The following is a 20,897-nucleotide window of genomic DNA, read 5'->3' as shown; positions in this document are numbered from 1 at the left end:
ACTGCTGCCACTATTGATCACACCATGCTGTCAAAGGCAGCAAAAGCACCCTGACGTGGTGTCCTTCTTCAGACACAGGTTTACCTTAACGCAGGAAAAACTCAAGGTGTTTCCTAAAATCTGGTAGGATGAGATTCAAAAAGAACTTATCTGAAATCATTACTCTTATTTACAATATTAGCAAACCCACTTTCAATGTAAAATTGATGAACAATGGAAAATTACATTAGTAAACCTCAGTTTCTTTATATCCTCTAAAAGAAATGGGTCTAACTTAATTCCTTCTGGAGCTTACTGTAGACAATGAAGAAAGAAAATGCATGCATCTTCTCCTGGCCTCATCTATCTATTCTTCTAGGTAGATCACCCCACGAATCTGGGCTTTACCAAATGACCCATGCAGGGTCCAGGAGAGCATGAATATTTCAGTAAATGAGTATCTTCACAGTAATGATGTTACCTGTAAAGGAAAAATAAATTGTAGAGAATATCCACTACTAAGTGAGATGATTCCAAAGAAAGCTTAAGGAGAAACAAATTCCTCTTTGATTTTCCCAGACTTGAGATCTGGGATGCACAGGGACCTTGGCAATGACAGTCTGCTGTACTTCAAGAAGATGAACAGTTAGAGGAGAGGAAAAGTAATAGGGAATCATCCCCTCAACTCCATTTCTACTTCGAATGTGTTAAAATGATTAAGCAGCTGAGGACTGAACATAAGCATCCCTGTAAGCAACTAGGGAGCCTGCACGAGGATGCCAGGGTACTTTGCGAATCAGCACTACAGAATTTGTAGACCATGCACACTGATCTAAAAATGATAAATATTTGTGTACCCGTGCAGGGGGAAATTCACTTGTACCCAGTGGGTTTTTCTTATGAAATTTCCTTCTAAGGAATTTTGTGCTCAAAGAAGAACTACAAGGGTGCACTGGTAGTAAAGAAAGCTAAGTTTAATACCTCATGCCATGTTTCTTTTTTCCACATGCCAGTAACTTAAGTGAGGATGCTTTTGTGGCTTTTGAAGTGGCTCAGATGCCAGCATCTCTTCATGTTCTGTTCCAAAGATGGCATGACAGAGTTAAGAGAAGGGTCGAGACAACATTAGTTTCCCTGATTCCTTCAAAGAAAATGGAGCAGGTTTGGGCAGGCTTCAAAGAGTCACACAACATCAAAGGCATGTGTATGAAGCTAGGAATTCAGTTTGGTTTAAAGGAAAAGATAGGAAAAGAAATGTGCAAGGCTGAGAAGGTAAAGCAGATAGCTAATGCAGAATCACGAATGTGCTACAAAGAACAGTGGACTACAGCAGACTTCAAGAACATGAAGAATAAAAGCTCTGATCTGGTCAAGAGATGAGAGGGATTAAGATGAAACCAGAGCTCTGTTCACTGTGTGGAAAGAATGCAAAGGCACATGGTTTCCAAGTAGTCCCTCATGGATACAGGTTACAAAAAAAACTTCAGGATGCTAAGACAATATTGCTGCACGGAGTCCAAACATGGCCAAACACCTGAAGGGACCACAGACTTCTGTTAATTTGTCCTCATGGTTGTTTCCTTCAAGAGACTTATTCTCACATTTTTTTGTCTTAACCAATCACATTTTTAAAAAACATCCTTCTGACTGATTTTATTCAATATTTCCTTTCTCTCCTACAGATAACACGTCAACGGTTTGTCATAACAATGCTTAGCAAATCATCACTGTAAGTTGAATTGTAAAGACTGAATAGATTTTCTTCACTACTTTATGCATATCTGTGTTTCTAGAATTGACAAGTTTGTAAGACCATATTCCATAAGAAATAACCAATGCTGGGAAATTTGATAACCTTTCCAAAATAAGCTAAAACACTGTTCCGAATATGTTCTTAACTATACTTTTAAAAATATATTTTTTATCAGCTATATAAAAATAATGTCTATACTGCATTTGTAAGCATTACTACGGTTCATTCAGATAAATCAAAGCTGATTTTACATGGGAGGACACAGGGGACCTGGCTGAACCACATTCCTGTTGCAATGAGCATCTGCCATTTTGGACCATGAAGCTGACACAAATCCCCAAACAGACAGCAATGTTGTGACAAGGAATTCATTGCAACCCTTCTTTTGCCCCAGGTTGAATCCTGAAAACGCTGATAACAACATGGAATATCATGTTTGTATTGAAGGGGAATGCATACAATTTGACTTAGATTTTTTCAATAACTACAAGGATTATAATAAAAAGGTATCCTTGTTAACACACAATGAAAGCACAGTGAAGCAAAGTGACTTCATCAAGGTCACCAGCAACTTTCTTACAGGAAAAATGTAAGAAAAAATTACTGTTAAAGAAAGCGGCGAACTTTACGATGCACAGTAATGGAGAGCCTGTTTTTAGCGTCAAAGAATTCTCATTTATTACCAATAAATTATGAATTTGTATAATAAGGGATTAAAGGAGGTAGCTTACTTTTATTTGAAATTGTATCAAAGTCACATGTTCAAAGAGATTTAAATAATTTAACACGAATAAATTCAGAGCTGTTCTTTAGTTAGAGAAAAGCTATGTAGGAAGCATTAGAGAAAAACAGAAAAAGAAATGCAGGTACTACAAGATATGGAATGTCTCTGAAAAAAAAAAAAAAACATATTTAATATACAAATTGTGCCTACAGCTGCCTGAAAAACAAATATTTTTGGTTTGCTGAATGCAAGTATCTCCTGAAGGTAGTTTTCCTATTATATGTGGATTAAATACCTATTCAGACTATTATCATTATAAAATGCAAAGTTTTTAACTGGGTGATTCCATTTTCTTCACAGTTAAATATTTTAGGTTTTATTTTGTATTGACTCTCTGAATTGCAGTAATGGGAATATCATTGAATTTTTGATGCTTCTGTTGGTTAAAAAAACTTGCTCTGCAAGGTAGAAATACAGCAATAAAGTAGGTATACTTACTAACCTTCATTTAACAGAGTTCAAATTGGTGCATATATATTAATTCCTACAGCACTTGAAATTACTGGAGCAAAAACTGTCCTTTTGATTCTTCAAACAATGTTCTGGTCCTGTAGCAGCTCCATTAAAAATATGCTGGCATATTCTACTTCTGCTAAGAAGAATTATTATAATAGTACTAGTACTATTCTTTTACTGAGCTGGTTTACAATCTTCCAAATGTTAAATCTAAAATCCTAACAGCAGTAACTCTAGAAGTACTAATACTCTTCCTCACCGACATCACACTTTCTCTCCTAAATGGTCTTATGTTCAAAGAAGCTGCGTGCCCTGAAGTCAATGACAAAGGAAACACTCAATGCCCAGCCCATTTCTAGCTCACGTAACTAACTGCTGGCATTGAGGCACACAGTAGTTTTCAGGTCTGATACAGAAAAGAAAACTTTAAGTAAGTATGGACTTAAATGGTGGAGTTTAACTTAAATAACATAATTAAGTAGAAGATTCGAGACAAGTTGGTACTCGTACTAGAGAGAAACACTGGCAAGTGATTGATTTTGCTCTGGGACAGCAAAAAAATGGCCTGGTAGCTTAGCCTGTGGAAGTCTGTATGGAAGGAGAAATATATATTTTGTTTTATGATCAATCAAATATACCCATTTATGGCTTTTTGTGTGTGGCAATGTATTACAGTTCCCACTGTTGGAAAATTCTAAGTGAGTCCACAAAGAGGATCACATTGAAAAGTCAGAGAAGTGCATGTTTTGTCAAATAATGTTTTACCATTGGTAATGGAAAAGTAAAATACACCTGCTAGTTAATAATGTTAATATTGGCTTTTGTTTTCACTTATTCAGTTCCAAGGGAAGCCAGCCTGTACTGTAATAAATCACAGAATCACAGAATTTCTAGGTTGGAAGAGACCTCAAGATCATCGAGTCCAACCTCTAACCTAACACTAACAGTCCCCACTAAACCATATCCCTAAGCTCTACATCTAAATGTCTTTTAAAAACTTCCAGGGATGGTGACTCCACCACCTCCCTGGGCAGCCTGTTCCAGTGTCTAACAATCCTTTCAGTAAAGAAGTTCTTCCTAACATCTAACCTAAAACTCCCCTGGTGCAACTTAAGCCCATTCCCCCTCGTCCTGTCACCAGGCACGTGGGAGAACAGGCCAACCCCCACCTCACTACAGCCTCCTTTAAGGTATCTGTAGAGACCCCACTGGTAAGAGACAATATGACAATAAGACACTGTACATTTTTAAATGAAACTTTTTACTTTTTTTTTTTTTCATCAAAGGCTCACATAGAAAAAAAAAGATTATTTCCTTTGTATAACATTACGGAAGTGTTTAGGTGAAAAATGAATTTCTTTTCCATTCTCTTCAGTCACTTACATGAAGCTTGATCCTTGTGCACAGAGATCAGGAAAAGAAACATTTTTCTTGCAGTTCACTTCTTCTGGTGGACAAGGTAAAATGAAAGAAATGAAACTATTCAAATACATGTAACTCTGGACAATAACTGAAATAGCCAATTTCTCACCTGGTAGATTTTGATTTTATTTGCTATTTTCTTTTAAACTCAAATATTCATCGGTATGGAAGTAGGAAAACATCCAACTTTTCCTTTCTAATTAAGTAATTGTATTTTCTCTGTCATCTTTAGCACAAGGCACAATACCTGAATTTCACTGTCACTGAAAAAAAGTTGCATGAAGAACTTCTCTTCTAAAGGCAAAAGTAAATCCTGGCTGTAATCGTGTATCTTTAGTATTTCTGATGGCACTTGAAGGTGTTACATGCTTGTGATAAAAAATACTCCAGGTCTAGCTCTGCCTGAAAGACACTCAGAAACTGGGGACACAACAGTGATATGTAAACACCCTTGCTTGAAAGAGTTTCTCTTTGATCCCTCTGGCAAATTATTTTTTTTGGGAAGGTATGAGGAATGTAGAATATATGCTTCCCTAGAGGAACTGGACAAAATAATCATCTTCATTTAACTAAACAGTATTTCTTCAGGGATATTCCTGTTCCCACACATTGGAGAGGTCTCTAGTAGCCTTCCTCTTCACATTTCTCTTGCCAGGACATATAAACAATACAAACTGGTTAGAAATGAAATTATATTCATGTAGAAACTGAATGATTTATGTACTTATATTTAGGTACTACAGCTTTGAGCCCAGTGATCCTAAAATCACTCAAGGAACACAAATCCCATATAACATAAAGAAACTGAGGCTTGCAAAGATTATATAATTTACAAAGGAAATCACTGATAGAGAATACCTAAACATTCATAAAGGCAGAGTCCAACCTATTCTTTGTTTTCTGAATTGAAGTTTAATTGTGATTCTGATCAGTTTGAAATCATACTTTAAAAATAGATTACAAGCTGATTTTTTTAGATTTCATGCTCAAGAACATTTAGTATTACTCAGTATGAATGATGTACTTAAAGTGATTTTATTTTATTTTTTAATAAGAAACAAAAGCTGTGATTGTCTCAAAAAAATTACGGTCAAACCATAAACAGGACAGCAACATAGTTACTGTGTGCCTCACCCCTCTCTCCCTGCTCTTTATCCAGTAATACAGTACAAAATCAAAGAGGATAACTCTGTATCTGAAAACAGCAGCAATATCCAGCTGAGTCAAAAGCAAGCTCCATTGGGCTGGTCGGTGGGTAGAGAACATCTGCGTGTAGGTTGTCTCCACACCGAGTCAGATTTTATTCTGACAGAACAGAGGTGAAAAATCCTAAGACATTTTATCTTTCTTTTGTTCATCCTGAGAGCCTACAGTTCTCTGCTAAATACATTACAGCCTGTTCCTTGCTATAAATAATATAAATGTTTTAAAAAATAAATTGGTCTAGAAGGCTTCAAGTGGCTAGAATAATAAATTATACTACTTCGAAAAGTTTGAAAATATCATACAAAGTTAAACATACCTGTGCTTATGAATCTATTGGCAGAGAAGTAATATATAGATGCAAATCTAAAAAGGTATATTTAGTTTTCAGTCATAAAATAATGCTGTTTTAATGGCAAGCAGAAGGCATAACCTCATAACTAGGTAAAAGAAGAACAAATCACAAAATATGTATACAAAAAAAAAAAAAAACAACAAAAAACACATTATAAAGCTTCCTCGATACAGATCTCAAGTTAGTCATGTTGAAAGTAAATTAATGCATCTCATCATATGAAATGCACTGTTTACTTTATTGTTACTTGGAAAGCACATATGTCTCCTGAAAAGTAATTTCCTAAACCTGTATTGTGTGCTGGGATAGATCAGTGCTTCAGAAAATCTGGGCCGTCAGAAGCACAAAACATCCCTCTTCCTCTTTCTGTAGGGGTCAGGAACTGCTAGTGCTTCCAAAGCAAAGTAATTAGTGGTCCTACCACCACCACCCCCCCAAAAAAAAAAAAAAGCAGCTCTAACAGACGCATGAACATCTGTAGCGAGTTTGGAAAATTTAGAAGATCACTATTTTATGAAACAGAGGAATATAATTTTCAAATTAGAGTTCTATACAAATAAGATATGAGAATTTATAAGACATGAGAATTTTCCAGCCGCGCTTTTGATAATATTATCTGCTCATTCGAAGTGTTGTTAAGAATACTGAGGAACTGTAATTTTGTCATCAAGAAGAGTTCACACATTTTAAAATGTGATCATTGTATAAATTATATGTCACATGCATCAGTAAGTGACTGCTGTGAATTTTAGGAGTAATTGAACATGGCTGTGCTGTCCCATGGGGTATAGATATGTATAAGTCCTCACACACAGCGAATACCATTAGCACATGAGGTCTGTTTGCCAGGTGTAAGTGATGTGCCAGAGTGTTCTGAGATCAGAGGAAATTGGTAGTGTCTGTAACTCCAGATAACAGCAACAGAAGCTCCCTTTTGGCCTATGGCAGCAAAGGATACAATAAGCCTCACTACTTTTGATTGCTGTTTACTCGGGGCTGCAGCCTGTGTCAGGTAACCAGTACAGGGCCATAGCACCTATTGAAGAAGGATACCTGTCCTGTCCCTGTGTACCCCTGTGCCTTAAAAATTACACCTACAAAAGAGTGTCTTACTCTTAAGAGTGTGGTAACACTGTGAGACTATGAACTATATTTTAAGCAGAACTTGTTTAGAAAATGATCTGTAACACATAAATAACACTTCTAAACAGAGTTTCTTTGTCTAAGTCAGAAATGGCACTTCCCTTCTCTAACAAATGGCCAAAAAGTCTGCTAGAACACTGGGAAATGAATTTGATCAGCAGACAATTAGGTATTTTCAAAATATGAAAATGTTTTTAATATTAACCTGATTTAATATAAGATTAATAAGCATTTCAAAATCAAAGATCAATCAAGAAAAATACTCCTGGACCTTGCTTGTGAATTGAAATTGCTGTATAAGGGTAAGTATGAAGCAGTGGAGTTCCACTGGAGAGCTAAGCTCAATAAATTCTACAGTGTTTGCAAAACATCCAATGTGGTTCCTTCCAGGGAAAAGCAAAGGGGTTAACTTCAAAGCTATTTTGAACAGTTTTATAGTTTTGTAAATATTATGAAGCATTTATGAAGTTCCCAAAGTTTCCAAAATAATATCTCGATTTAAGATTCAATAGTATGACAGGAATGTGACTGCATAAACAATGCTACATGAGAAGGTGTTTCAATCTTCTCTTTCATTCTACTTGAAACAGTGTGTTCACAATTACAAAATGTTCTTCTCTATATCAGGTATCTGAAAATATAAACTAAACAGATAATGATAATTTGCTGAAAGTCAAATAAAGCCAATGTTATGTAATTTCATTATGCAAAATGGTTTTTATTTTACAACACTGATTATGTCAGTTAGGTAAACAACTTTAAATGATCTTAATCTATTTCTCCAATATAGTAATGCATATACATACTTATTTTTTAAACTGAGATTAATTATTATTAATAGAACTTAATCCATAATGTATGTAAGCATCCCTATTGATATATACCCTTGATATATACCCTGGCTATAGACATTTCCCAAAGATGCCTTAAAAATTATGAGATAGCACTTACAAAGTAAAATATTTAAGAAGGATTCACAACAGTTAGCAGAATAGTCTGATACAGGTAAAATGCCAAAGGGAGGGGGGGGGGAAGTTTAGCTAGGTTACAGCAAAGTTGGAAGAAAAAGCTTTCAAAGCAGGAGCAAAAAACACATGGCAGAAGGCACTTTTAAACACAGGTCTTGGACTATTCCAACTTGCTGCTGAAACTACACAGCACAGAACCGTGTTTTAATGGTTGCCTTTTACTTGTTTCCTTTTGCAGCCACAAATTAATACGCAGAAGCAAAAGACAGACCAAATATGAATTGAAAATAAGGCATCAATTTGAACCAAAATAAAATGGAATAGATAAGCAAGCAAAGAGGATTTGCCTTGAAGCAATATGGTAAATCAATGAGAGGCATACGCAGCTCAAGTTGCATCTCAGAGAGACGTTCTCCAAATGACACTGGCCCACCACCTGCTGTATGTCATTTTACAGCAATTCTACAATCATTTGAATACAATAGAATGCTCATCATCTTCATGTAAAATGCATGACAAAAGTCCGTCTGCTGAAATTGCGTATTACTAAGACTAGGAATAAGGTGGGTGTCTTTTCCATAGTTTGTATGAAAATAAATCAGCTAGAAATCCTATACTTAAGTTGCTTTTAGCATTGTTCATTTTGTAAGATTTCTGAATATGGCAGCAGAAAATGGAAATATGCCAAAACAGTATTCCCGAAGTCTGTGAGTAGCTTCTCTGAGCCCATGAAAACTCATTCAGGTTTGAGATTATAAGATTATTGGTTTAAAAAGGACACAATAAAAAAGGTCAAACAAAGTCTGAGGACCACCTTTTTAACGCATTAAAAAAAAACAAAACCTTTTTATATCCCACGCATATCAAGGGCACATTCTATCAGAAAGCTTGTAGGACCAACAGACAGTGAAGTTGGAGGAGTGTTTATAGAAGATGAGGCCAAAATGAGTCATTTTCTGCCTTCAATGCGGTAAGGTTTTGCACCATCAACCACAATGTGTAATCTACTTATAAAACTTAAAACTATCACCAAAGAGTGAATCTATGTCAATGTGACAAATTGTAGAAGGTGTACTACAGAATTAAAAGGCAAATGAATTAACACAAATATTGGGAAGCAAAAGAAAATCCTGACTGATGTGTTCTTTGGAGGCATCAATGAGCAAATAAATATGACTGATCTGATGGATATCATCTGCTTCAATTTTCAATAACAACAGCAAGTTTGGACCAAACTTGGACCAAACTACTTGGTTCAAAAGACTAGAGCCTTAGAGAAACTAGGCTATCATAGGATAAGAATAGAGTTCCTCTCATGTATAAATAACTGGTTGAAAAAAAACAAAACAAAACAAAAAAAAACACAGAAAACAGAAGTTGTCAATCTCCTCAATAAGGAGAGAGACAACAGGCGAATACCAAAGAAACCTGTGCCAAAGCCTGTGACATTCAACATATTAAAGATTAACTACAGAATAAACAATTTACTCGAAGCACCAAAGGTAAAAGCCAGGTACGATAGCAAAAGAAATTAGGTTGATAAAAACACAGTAACTGGCATAGGGAAAAATATCCGAACTTTATATGAACAGGTTTTGGATGAGTTACTGCTTTTCAGGAGCAAGCTATTGGTGTTCCAACAGACAGTTGTTTATTCAAAATCTTGTCTGGAATACTGTGTGCAATAAAGTTCCCAACTCAAGAGGAACACATTAAACTTGACAAGCTGGAAAGAAACTAAAGCAGGATTATTTTTGTGTGAGGAATAAATGCAGGAGAAAAAGAGATGAAGCATAAGAAACACTGAAATACACGTAAGAAACATCAAAACACACAAGAAACACTGAAATACACTTGGGAAACAGATGTACCCTCTTCTGTTTCATCTTCCTGATGAAACCATAAGGATTCCATTATCATTAAAAAAATATATCACAATAGCCAAGTAATTATTTGCTATTATGTTAATAACAACACAGTTTGTTACTACTTTGGCAAGCTTTTTCTTAATCAGGAATTCAACGTAGTTCCTGTCTCTAGAGGGAAAACTGAATGGACATGTTTATTTGTAGAGTGGGAAAATTAATAAATTTGGATCATAGAATCATAGAATATCCTGAGTTGGAAGGGACCCTTAAGGATCATCAAGTCCAACTCTTGACACCGCACAGGTCTACCCAAAAGTTCAGACCATGTGACTAAGTGCACAGTCCAATCTCTTCTTAAATTCAGACAGGCTCGGTGCAGTGACCACTTCCCTGGGGAGCCTGTTCCAGTGTGCAACCACCCTCTCTGTGAAGAACCCCCTCCTGATGTCAAGCCTAAACTTCCCCTGCCTCAGCTTAACCCCGTTCCCGCGGGTCCTGTCACTGGTGTTAATGGAGAAAAGGTCTCCTGCCTCTCGACACCCCCTTACGAGGAAATTGTAGACTGCGATGAGGTCTCCCCTCAGCCTCCTCTTCTCCAGGCTGAACAGGCCCAATGCCCTCAGCCGTTCCTCGTACGTCTTCCCCTCCAGGCCTTTCACCATCTTCGTAGCCCTCCTCTGGACACTCTCCAACAGTTTCATGTCCTTTTTATACTGTGGTGCCCAGAACTGCACACAGTACTCGAGGTGAGGCCGCACCAGCGCAGAGTAGAGCGGGACAATCACCTCCCTCGACCTACTAGCGATGCCGTGCTTGATGCACCCCAGGACACGGTTGGCCCTCCTGGCTGCCAGGGCACACTGCTGGCTCATATTCAACTTGCTGTCTACCACGACCCCCAGATCCCTCTCTTCTAGGCTGCTCTTCAGCACCTCACCGCCCAGTCTGTATGTGCAGCCAGGGATGTTTGACTAAAAATAATTTTTAATTCTTTCATACCTTTGTTCTTTCATTTCACATACTTCTAAGAATTAGCTCGTATAGAACTAGTAGAATATTGAGGACAAATATCTAATGTAGCCCTTAACTTACAGATACATAGCGTGCTGAATTTTCATCGTATTCTGCTGTTACTAAACCTTGTGAGCACCAGACCACAAAATGGACATGAAGAAAGGAATAGATTGTGTCTTTGGTATTCAGTCATTCCTAATCCTAATTCCTTCCTAATTTTTCACTCCTTTCACAACTGCTGTTGGCAATGTTGTCTACCAATTCTGTGGCCTGAAGATATACAATCCAGTTCTGAGTCATAGACACTTGAGCACAATTTACTTCATTGTGATGAACTTTCAGCCATCAGAAATAGGTTCTAGGATTCTTAAGGGCCAAGCAGCGTAAAGGCAATGAGATATTTGCATCTATTACAACATATGGAGTGAACACCACTTCAAAATACATAGCAAATCTCATTATGAAGCTAGGGAAGATGCATTGATTCTGCTACTATTTGGACTAGATCTTAATGACAAAAGGGCATTGGAAGCTATAAAAAAGTACCATGTACCCAAGACAGGCCAGCGGTAGAAAGATTAAGTAAAACACTCTTTAGACAATCGGTAATTACCTGACTGCAGCTCTGTCATGTTCCTCCTGCTTTCATCTTGGTTCTAAAACATACTTATGGTTCCTTTCTTCACACCAGTTTGTATTTGCTTCTTAAAGAGTCTTTTACATAATTCATACATACATACAAGAAATAAATATTCCTAATTCTCATTGTTTACTGGAGTTTTGCTAGAACGATCTCCGACAAGTAACACTCCCAAGGAAGTCCAGAATGTAAAGACCATATCCTGGGAACTACATCCTATAAACATGCTAAGTGGAACTTACGTGCAGTATCTTCTTTGAGGGAAGATACAATGAAAGATACGCACAGAAAAATAAGTTTGAAATGCTGTGATTGCACTGATTTACTTCAGAACCCTACAATACTCCGATATACAACCAGATTGATTTCACATAATCCCAATAACTTGGTGAAGTGACCAGATGGAGGAAATGCTTGGTGGCAAGACAGGGAAGGGATAGAATTCAGTAGCTGAAGTAAGACTGGAAAACCTGACTACTTTAAGCATTGCAATAAGAAACAAAACTGAAGGGTACAAGTGAATGGGAAGTACGTTTCCCCCTTACCTTTCCTTTCTTTCTGTTCCTCCAAATATACAGAAAGTGAACCTAAAAGTTGATGGTTCAGCAAAGAAGGGTCTAAAAATGCACCCTTCTCACTATGCAATCACGAAGGGAGGGTAAACCAGCTTGCACTAAAACAATACCATTATGTTATCCCTACCTCATGGAAACAACTACAGAGAAAAACTTCCTTTTTTTTTTTTTTTTTTTTTTCTCCTCTAGGCAGAAGCACATGTCCCATCAAAAGAAGGTAGAAAGGTCTAGATGTTGTTTGTCTCACTCAAAGACAAGTTCAGGAACTTCTGTCATTTCTGATCACAGAGCAGAAGCAGAGTAACAGAGAAGTACATACAGACCCATGCCATTCAGACCTACTACTGCTGCACTCTATCTGAAATCAAAGTGGCTGCTCTATTTTTTACCATGGTGAGAAAGCAAAAACTAATTACCTTTACTAGTAAAATGAACAGCTTTCCCTTACTATATTTGTAAGGATATTTTGTACTGTAAGAACATGTGCGTGTATAGTTGTACACGTATCTGTGTATCACACATCAATTTGAGACAGAGGTGGGAAGGTCCTCTCAGTGTTGAAGTGTATAGGTATCAATACTGATCTGGCTGGCTGGCAAGTAGCAAAGATCCTAGACAGTTCTTTCCACACTGAACTCCACTCTGATATAGGAGAGCATCCTACTAGGAAAATTTTATTACTGGACATTACTCTTACCTTCGGTATTCTATTTTGTGCTATATTTTTAAATGATAATAATGCAAAAATCCACATCAGGTCTCCATGAGAAAGAACCAGTAAAGTTTCTTTCAGTTTTAAAATCATTCATTCTGTTCTGTGGAACATAAAATTTCTGCTTTTCTCATGTAAGATTTCACTTTACTGCAAAGATTTAACCATTTTGGTATTTAAAAACAACAGAACATAATCGGATTACTGAGAGTTAGGAAGCGCTTTCACATCCCATACTTTACATGCATTTTTAATAACCATTTGTTATTACTGTTCTGTAATATGGAAATCCATATTATTGTTAATATTGCACAAATTCACAGCTAATCACATTATAGTACCAAAGGAACAATTATAGTATGTGAATGTGTATAAAGATTAATATACATATCCTAATAAATCTCAGCTGACCCATTAATGTGTAATGGGCCCAAAGGAGGCCTCATATCCTTAGTATATAAATGGCACATTTCTTTCCCCCTCCACTCCTCTCCTCATTTTGTTTTATATGTACAAACTGCCATAAAAAGGCAAATTAAGCCATACAAAAACACTCTCAAACATCAAGAGGCTAATCAAAAGCACAAACCACTTTCTTTTCTTATTATACTACAAGAATCACGTTAATATTTGACATGCATGTACAATGAGCTTTTTTGCTTTTTCTTACTTCCCCTTTGGAGAATAAGGCTTCTGAAGTGGGCAGGTATACGTTTCACATGCGCTCTACTACTTCAAGCTATTACGGGGGGGGGTTAAAGCAGGAACTTTCAGTTTTAATTGTAAATTATAATGCCTATTTCTCGGTCTATGGCACACCTTCAGCTGTTTCAATTAAATCTTTTTTAGTTTAAAATGAAAGAAAAAAGAGACAAATGATCCTTTTTGTTATGTAAGATATGCTTTACAATATTGCTACATAGTGACAATTCCTTTTCCTCCTGTCACATCCTGTCCCTTAGACCATGCTGCAGAAAAGCAATTTTCTGCCTCAAAAGCACTCTATTTTTTAAAAGTTTGTCTCTGGGCAATTTTCAGGTCTACTAGACCTGCACAACTGTATACAGATGAGAAAAACCCAAAATAGGGCAATTTATTTGATTCCTCCTCTTCAAAACATTTAGCTGAGATTGCATATCCAACAGAGAAAGCCCAACAAGAATATTCAGAGATGACCTGCAGTGACACTCATCTTTTTTTTTCAAGAAAATTTGCATTAAACATCTTCTCCAGACTCCTCAGATAGTCTAGATTTGCCTTTTGTTTAATATGACCTTTAACACAAATACCTCCCAGGATATTAACAGTTAATTTCCTTTTTAAAAGAGCTTGTAAGAACCAGTCAGTTAAATAAAACACTTAAGGAGTCTTTCAAAGGAAGAACAGTGGTGTTTTTTGGGGGTTGGTTGTCTTTTTTTTTTTTTCTTTTTTTTTTTTTTTTGAGAGAGAGAGATGTGCATTCATTTGAATCAGTTTCTTTCTTGAAAAAGAAAGCAAAAGAACCACTTGGATGGGAAAATAAATTCTCCCAGTGTTCTGCTCCTGGTAACTTAGCATTTATCAATGCCTGGAGCTAGTTTGACCTCAGTATTCTCCCGGTACACTTCTGCCCTAACACAGTCAGGGCATTTCACAACGGAGCAAAGGCCTCCCCTTTATAACCATCCACATTTTGAAAATGATTTTACCTGCAGTGGAACTCTTTCCGGAATTAAGATTGCTTCAGCTTTGGACCTCAATTTGCTACTAATGTAACATTCAGTAAAGTATCATATGATTTAATAAAAATAAATAAATCACTTCATGCTATTTTTGAAAGTTCTCAAGCAATGAGGTGAATTTTCAAAACTGAAAACAAATAAATCATAGACTCCTCAATGTCTAAAATCATTTTCAAATTGGATATATGCACTTCTGAAAATTGTAAACCAGACTGATAGCTACTTTAGCCCTGAAGATGTTTTATTTTTCCATTCCTGTTTTTTCTCAATTGAAAGCTAGGTAAGTTTCAGAATTTCGTGTTAGCATGCATATAAATTAAATTGTGACCAAAAATCACTACTAACATTGACACCAGGATATAGTAAGACATAAAATATATTTATAGCCATTATTAGTAGGTCAGGCTGCACCAGCTACAACTTTTTTTTTTTTCCCCCTGATGCAATAAGTACCTTTAGAAAAATGCCTTTTGCATTTTGCTCTGACTGACATGTGAACTGGAAAGGGAATTGTCTTTTTTTCTGTGTAGAAATACATGATCCTCCAGTTCAGTAGTGTATTTGCTGAACTTTGAAAGTGGATAAAGTGGGACAGTAAAAGAAGAATACAATTCTTTTAAGCTATCTTCAACTTTCATGTCTGCTTTAGACTGCTCGAACATTTAGTTGTGCAAGAAACTTATTAACGTACCCCTCTATCATCTTGCTGGCTGGCAAACCTTCAGTTTGGTATCTGGTTGCTGTCAGCTGGTCACAGCTCACTGATGATCCAAAAGTGTTAAGTGAAGACTGATGCTCTAGTCATTTTGTTTTCTTTAACAGGAACGCAGTGACTATGTCAATCAGAAATTACCAGGAATAGAAACAGCAAACTTGTAATGAGAAAATACACTTGCCCCTAAATTCCTCCTTTTCAGACAATTATTGTGTTCCGTTTGTTTGTATATTTGCTCTGTTTCAGTAAGGTTTATCTGACTATAGAAGGTTTTACATTCAACATCAAGATAACATCATTTCAGCCAAGGAATCACAAGAGTTACTTCAAAGCAAAACTGCATATTGCCAATGCTCTTTGATTAAATGCATGTTGTTTCTTTAACTAAGTCTTTAATAATCAAGGCTCTGGAACACCTTTTAACCATGACTTTGCAAAGCAACCACAGAAAAGCGTAAACAGAAAAGCTGTACACCTGACAGAATGAGCACTGAAAAAGAAATGCTGTCACTGGTTTCAAGTGTGACAATGTATATTTTCAGTAACTTTTGTGAAGTCAAATATTATGTTTGTAAGATAACAAGATGTTAAGCTGAAGCATGTTTTTTCAATGACTAGTCAGTAAACAGTGCTGGAGGAGCCCTTAAGGCTGGGAATGGGATCCCTCCTTTCTTCTCTGCAGAGACTACGCAGACCACAAAACCACAATTGTGTTTTTTCTGCCCCATTCATTTCCTTGCATTTTATAAGGTTTCTCAGTGCTGTTGAGGAATAGAGAAGGAGACTTCTGTGCAACTGATGTTTAGATTGTGTGTCTAAATGAAGCTCATTCAGACGCTTCCCTCACAATCCTCATTATGGGAAGGCCTACGCATGCAGTCAGAGACAGACAGACTGACACAGCAAGGCTGGAAACTGAACATTTTGAGCAGTCCTCGAGCTGCAGCTTAAACTTAGGTGTGAATATGGGCACCCTTACCTTCATGACTGTTCTCACAGTTACTCTACTTCTATTTAGCTCCAACTCGTACTCTGACAAAGATGTCTCCTTGTAGCCCAAGAACGTAACACTTAGAGAATCTCTCTTTTCCCCCCATTTTCTACTGACTAGTAGGCCTGACTCCAGACTCAACGTGCCTTATGTTCAAATGCACCACTTGGTTCACAACCCGTAACACAGAATTGGGTGCCAGTCCAAACAGCAAATGTTTGAAAGCTAAACAATGCCACTCTGTGATACTCATACAGAAGTCCCTTTGTACAGTCACCATAAAATCTAAAAATTCAGTTTGTTATGTGCATAAAGCAAAAGCAGAAACTGAAAGAAGAAAAAATAAAAAGCAGAAAACAAAATAGTTTTCAGAAATAACCTTTCATTTCTTCTCTTACAATAAGGTATTTGAAAACCAGTAAAATACTTTATTTCAACTTAGCTGTGTAACCGTAGAAAAGTAACAAGAATATATGCATGATGAGTTTGACCTAGATGTTTGAATAGTAGACAAGACAGCTCCTCACCTCCCTGAAAGTGGTGCCACATGATCTGCCAGTGGTTTCTAAATGTTGTCACGCAAAATGTTTTTGGCACCTCCTCAGAACCTTCTCATTTATTGACGCTGCAGAACCACTTTCCACGCTTGGGCCTAGTTTGTCCCACTGCCTCACAGAGGAAGAAGTACCATCATTCTCATGGTAAAGTCTTTCTTGTATCCAACAAATAATCTTATCAGAATGCTTGAAGATGAAAAAATTACTTTCATGATTTCCACATGTAAATCTCATTTTTCCCCCGTTTTTGTTTGAAATGTGCTAGAAGTAATTTTAATGACACATTTACCTGACAAATTGCTGGTATGTGTTATTCAAGAATTTAATAGCAATTTCATGATTTTTATATCAATGTTTTGATTATTCAATTTATGAATTTGAGCTCTGAATATTTTATGTAACAATCACTGACTGGTATTCCATATTCTTATTCATTACTTGGACTTATGAGCAGTTTGGATGATTTAGCTAAACAGTCACTGTAAAATCTCAAGCCACCATCAGTAATTCACTCTCATATTTTCTAAGTTAAAAATCTTAAAAGGTAGGAGGGGGGAAGGGAGATGGTGATTTATCTGCTATTTGAACAAACAAAAGTTCAAATAAGGAGTTAAGAGTCATAAGTACAGTTCATCAAAATTTGCTTTTTAACTAAGAGAAACATCAGTGAAAAAATTCTTTATCGTATTGTCTCCTACTCCCAATGGGAGCACATGCAACCCAGCTACCTGTTAGATCTTTTTTAATGCCTGCGCATTTCAGTCTCATCCAAGTCTGAAATCCCAGTCTGTATGTGTGTTCTGTCTCCCTACCTGTACTTGGTAATTTTTCAGCTGGGTGATTGTCAAATGTTAACTAAATCAGTAAAGGGAAGTCTTAAAGATAATTAGGACCCTACAAGTTTCAGGGATGGAGATCCAAATTAACAACCCGAGGGAGCTGAGTTTAGGCAGAATTCAGGCACTCTGACAGGAGCTGGCTGGCCTGCTCAGCATTCTTGGAGCTGCACATGAAGCACAGCTCTTGTCTCTCAGCCAAAGAGGGCAATAGGAGACAAGAGGAACAGGGAAATTGGGGTTGCAGCTGAAATTGGTGACCTTACAGTACAAAGAAAACAAGATTTCCCCAGGAAATCTGGCTTTATTAGTTCTAGCTCCTGAAGCATCGTATTTCTGCAGGTTGGCAGTTTGTGTGACTTTATTTAAAAAACAAGAGTGTTATGATTCCATTTCAATCAAATTTCTACAAGGTTAGAAAGGCACAAGAAAATGAAATAAAAATGAAGAAAAACCCTACAGATAAAAAGAGAAACATATGTTCTTTTATAACAGTGTTGTTCTCCCCTTTAGTTAGGTGAAAATAACACTATTTAAGACTAATGGTAGTTTATACTTCTGGAAGTTAATGCAGTGTGCACAATCAATCGATATCTGAACCAGGCTGCAAGGAAGTGTCCTCATTAAGCCTTCATTTGTAGTTCAGAGCTACAGGCTTCAAAGGGGTAAACTTGCCTTTTAAGCTTTCATTGTTAGAGCTTACACTGGATTTTTCACCAACCTCCTGAAAAAACAGTTACTTAAAAAAAAAAAAGTTACATAACCAGATGTGGATTAATCCCATTCCAACACAGTACGGTAAAGCGAAGAATCCCACCTTCTTAACCTGGGAAGGTGGGATTCCCACCTATAGTATGAAATTCTTACTCTTATTACAGTGAGAATTATAAATAATTATGTAATATTTAATAAAGTTATTTCTCACTCTTTACCCCTCTCAATTCCCTTGAAGAAAGCCCCCTTACTCTTTCTAAAATGTCAAACTTGAACAAAATACCAAGTATGTGGAAAAGGCAAGGAAAGCAGCACAGTATCGAATATAGTACCATCTGGCAGATCACACTTGAATGCACGGTTGTTTCAAAGAGAAATTAAAACAAGAAAACATGGTACCAGAATTTATTGGCAATTTCTGGCACTTCTTTCTAATGCTGGATGCAGCCAAAAGTAAAAAAGCCACCATTTTCTGATCTACAAGGAATGTAACATCCTAGCCTCTACAAAGCTGCTATGCTCCCTTAGGATGGATGAAGCAGTTGCTGTGGTCCTAACAGAGCTTATGATCATCCAGTTACCTATTATTAGTATACCAGTTGCTCTCATAAGTCTTCCAAAAATGTCATTATAATTTAAAATAATGAGTTGTGATCTGTATGCCTATACTTGGAATCTTGCATGGAAAACAAGAAATGCTGAGTCTTTAACTGTTGGACTGTATATAGTTCTGTTTTATTCCTTTTTAAGAAAAGCAGCTACACGTGCTAAATATCATGCTGTGATCAAAGTGTAGGCTATTCCATACAGCTACTGTAAAACTATGCAACATCCTGTAAGAATATAACAATAATCTGACAGACAACTTTGGAAGTACAATTAAAGAAGTCCTTTCTCAGAACTTGTATGCTCTGAAACTCTCCCCTCATGTTTTAAATGAGGTGCAAACTTACCACCATATATCACTGAACTAGAAGTTGTAGAATATGATTATGATTAGCAGAATATTACTAGATAAAGAGCTGTAAAAAATGTATTTATTCAATTACAATATTTCTGTATTCCTTCATTTTCTGAAATCTTTATTACAAGGATCTCTGACCCAGACAAAGACTTAAATCTTTAACCTTAACCTGACACTGATTTATCTGCATACTCAAATGTTAACCCCAAAATATGTAACAAAGGGAGGGAAGGGAAGGAAGGGAAGAAGCATGTTGATAAAGTACAGACATTTATGCAATTCTGATTATTTTTTGCCCTCTTTCTTCTCTCCTCCATACTGTCCCTGACAACTAAAAGCCAATGAAAGCAGTGACAATCCTAATGCATAGCTGAGGAACTTACCATAGTACTACTCCTGGTTTGTTACCCAAGATATACATACACTACATATACCAGCCTTTCCTTTTGCTGGAAGTGTTCCTTTGATGAAAAGGCATTATTTTGTTAGGCTGATGCCATGATAACTTTCCTATTAATACTTCTTTTGAAGTTTCTCAGATCCTTTTAATTGACATACTTCAAGTACACATGTGGTTAAAAAAAATTAAAAAAATCAAACATTACTTATCATATAGTCATAAATGATACATCACAGTCGTCTGGCTGTAGTCTGAATAGGGGAAAATTGCAATAATGTAGATAATACTGAATGGCAGCCAGCTAAATGACTCCTTTATGGCAATGTCTGTAGATTAAATGTGCAATCCTTCAGAAAATTGCTGCCTTAGATTCTGTGTGTATTTACAGCTTCCAAACTGTTCCAAGCCAGGTAAAATATTATTTGTATCTGAGTATATACCTTGTTGCATTCTATATTACAGTACTGTAAGTATTCCTTACCCATGTACGGCTCTTTCACTATCTACACATCTGTTTGCAACACTGAAAACCTCTTTAGGCATACTGGATGTCTTGAGCAGGATAAATCAACTGAGACAGCCTCAAATGACCTGAGAACTTTTTGAGTACTAAACTATGTAATTTAGATAGCCTTATGGAACTATTCCAGTTACCACAGCTTTCCTGGACTGCCCTGTGGGTATCAGAATTTCTGCAGTGCTGTGATTTCACTCTAGGCATGCTTCCCAAACCAGAAGGGTCCCAGAAAGCAGCCTCTGGCAAACTTCCTTAATTCCTCCACTTGGGAAAGTCTCATCTTGCCAGATTTGGGGCATTATGATAAATTTATACCATTCCAGACCATTTAGCCAACACAAAGCAACAGGAAGAGATGAGAGATTTTTGTTTTGCTGTCAGGAAGTATCTCTTTCTTAGAAATGGTACTGTTAAGAAATATTTTCTACAGTTTTAGTAGCTAACACACGCTAGCATCCTACGAATGTTCATAAGTCTATAGAAATACATGTTGTTAAACACCTTACATTATTATTAAACAGTAAAAATGGGGGAAAAAAACACCACCAAAACACCTGCACATGCCTTTTTTTTTTTTTCCTTATACTTTGAAAAAAGGAAAACACTTAGG

At 36.6% G+C, this 20,897-nt stretch overlaps 1 protein-coding gene across 23 annotated transcripts in view; it reads right to left on the bottom strand.

Moving 5' to 3' along the window:
• The window catches only part of TENM3 (teneurin transmembrane protein 3), a 1,325,064-nt gene that overhangs the window by 784,262 nt on the left and 519,905 nt on the right, over nucleotides 1–20,897 (bottom strand). The window lies entirely within an intron of this gene.

The sequence above is a fragment of the Anas acuta genome, chromosome 4 (assembly GCF_963932015.1).
Source record: "Anas acuta chromosome 4, bAnaAcu1.1, whole genome shotgun sequence".
NCBI classification, from domain to species: Eukaryota; Metazoa; Chordata; class Aves; order Anseriformes; family Anatidae; genus Anas; species Anas acuta.
Note: the sequence above shows the minus strand (reverse complement) of the source record. Positions and strands in the feature narration are given on the sequence as shown.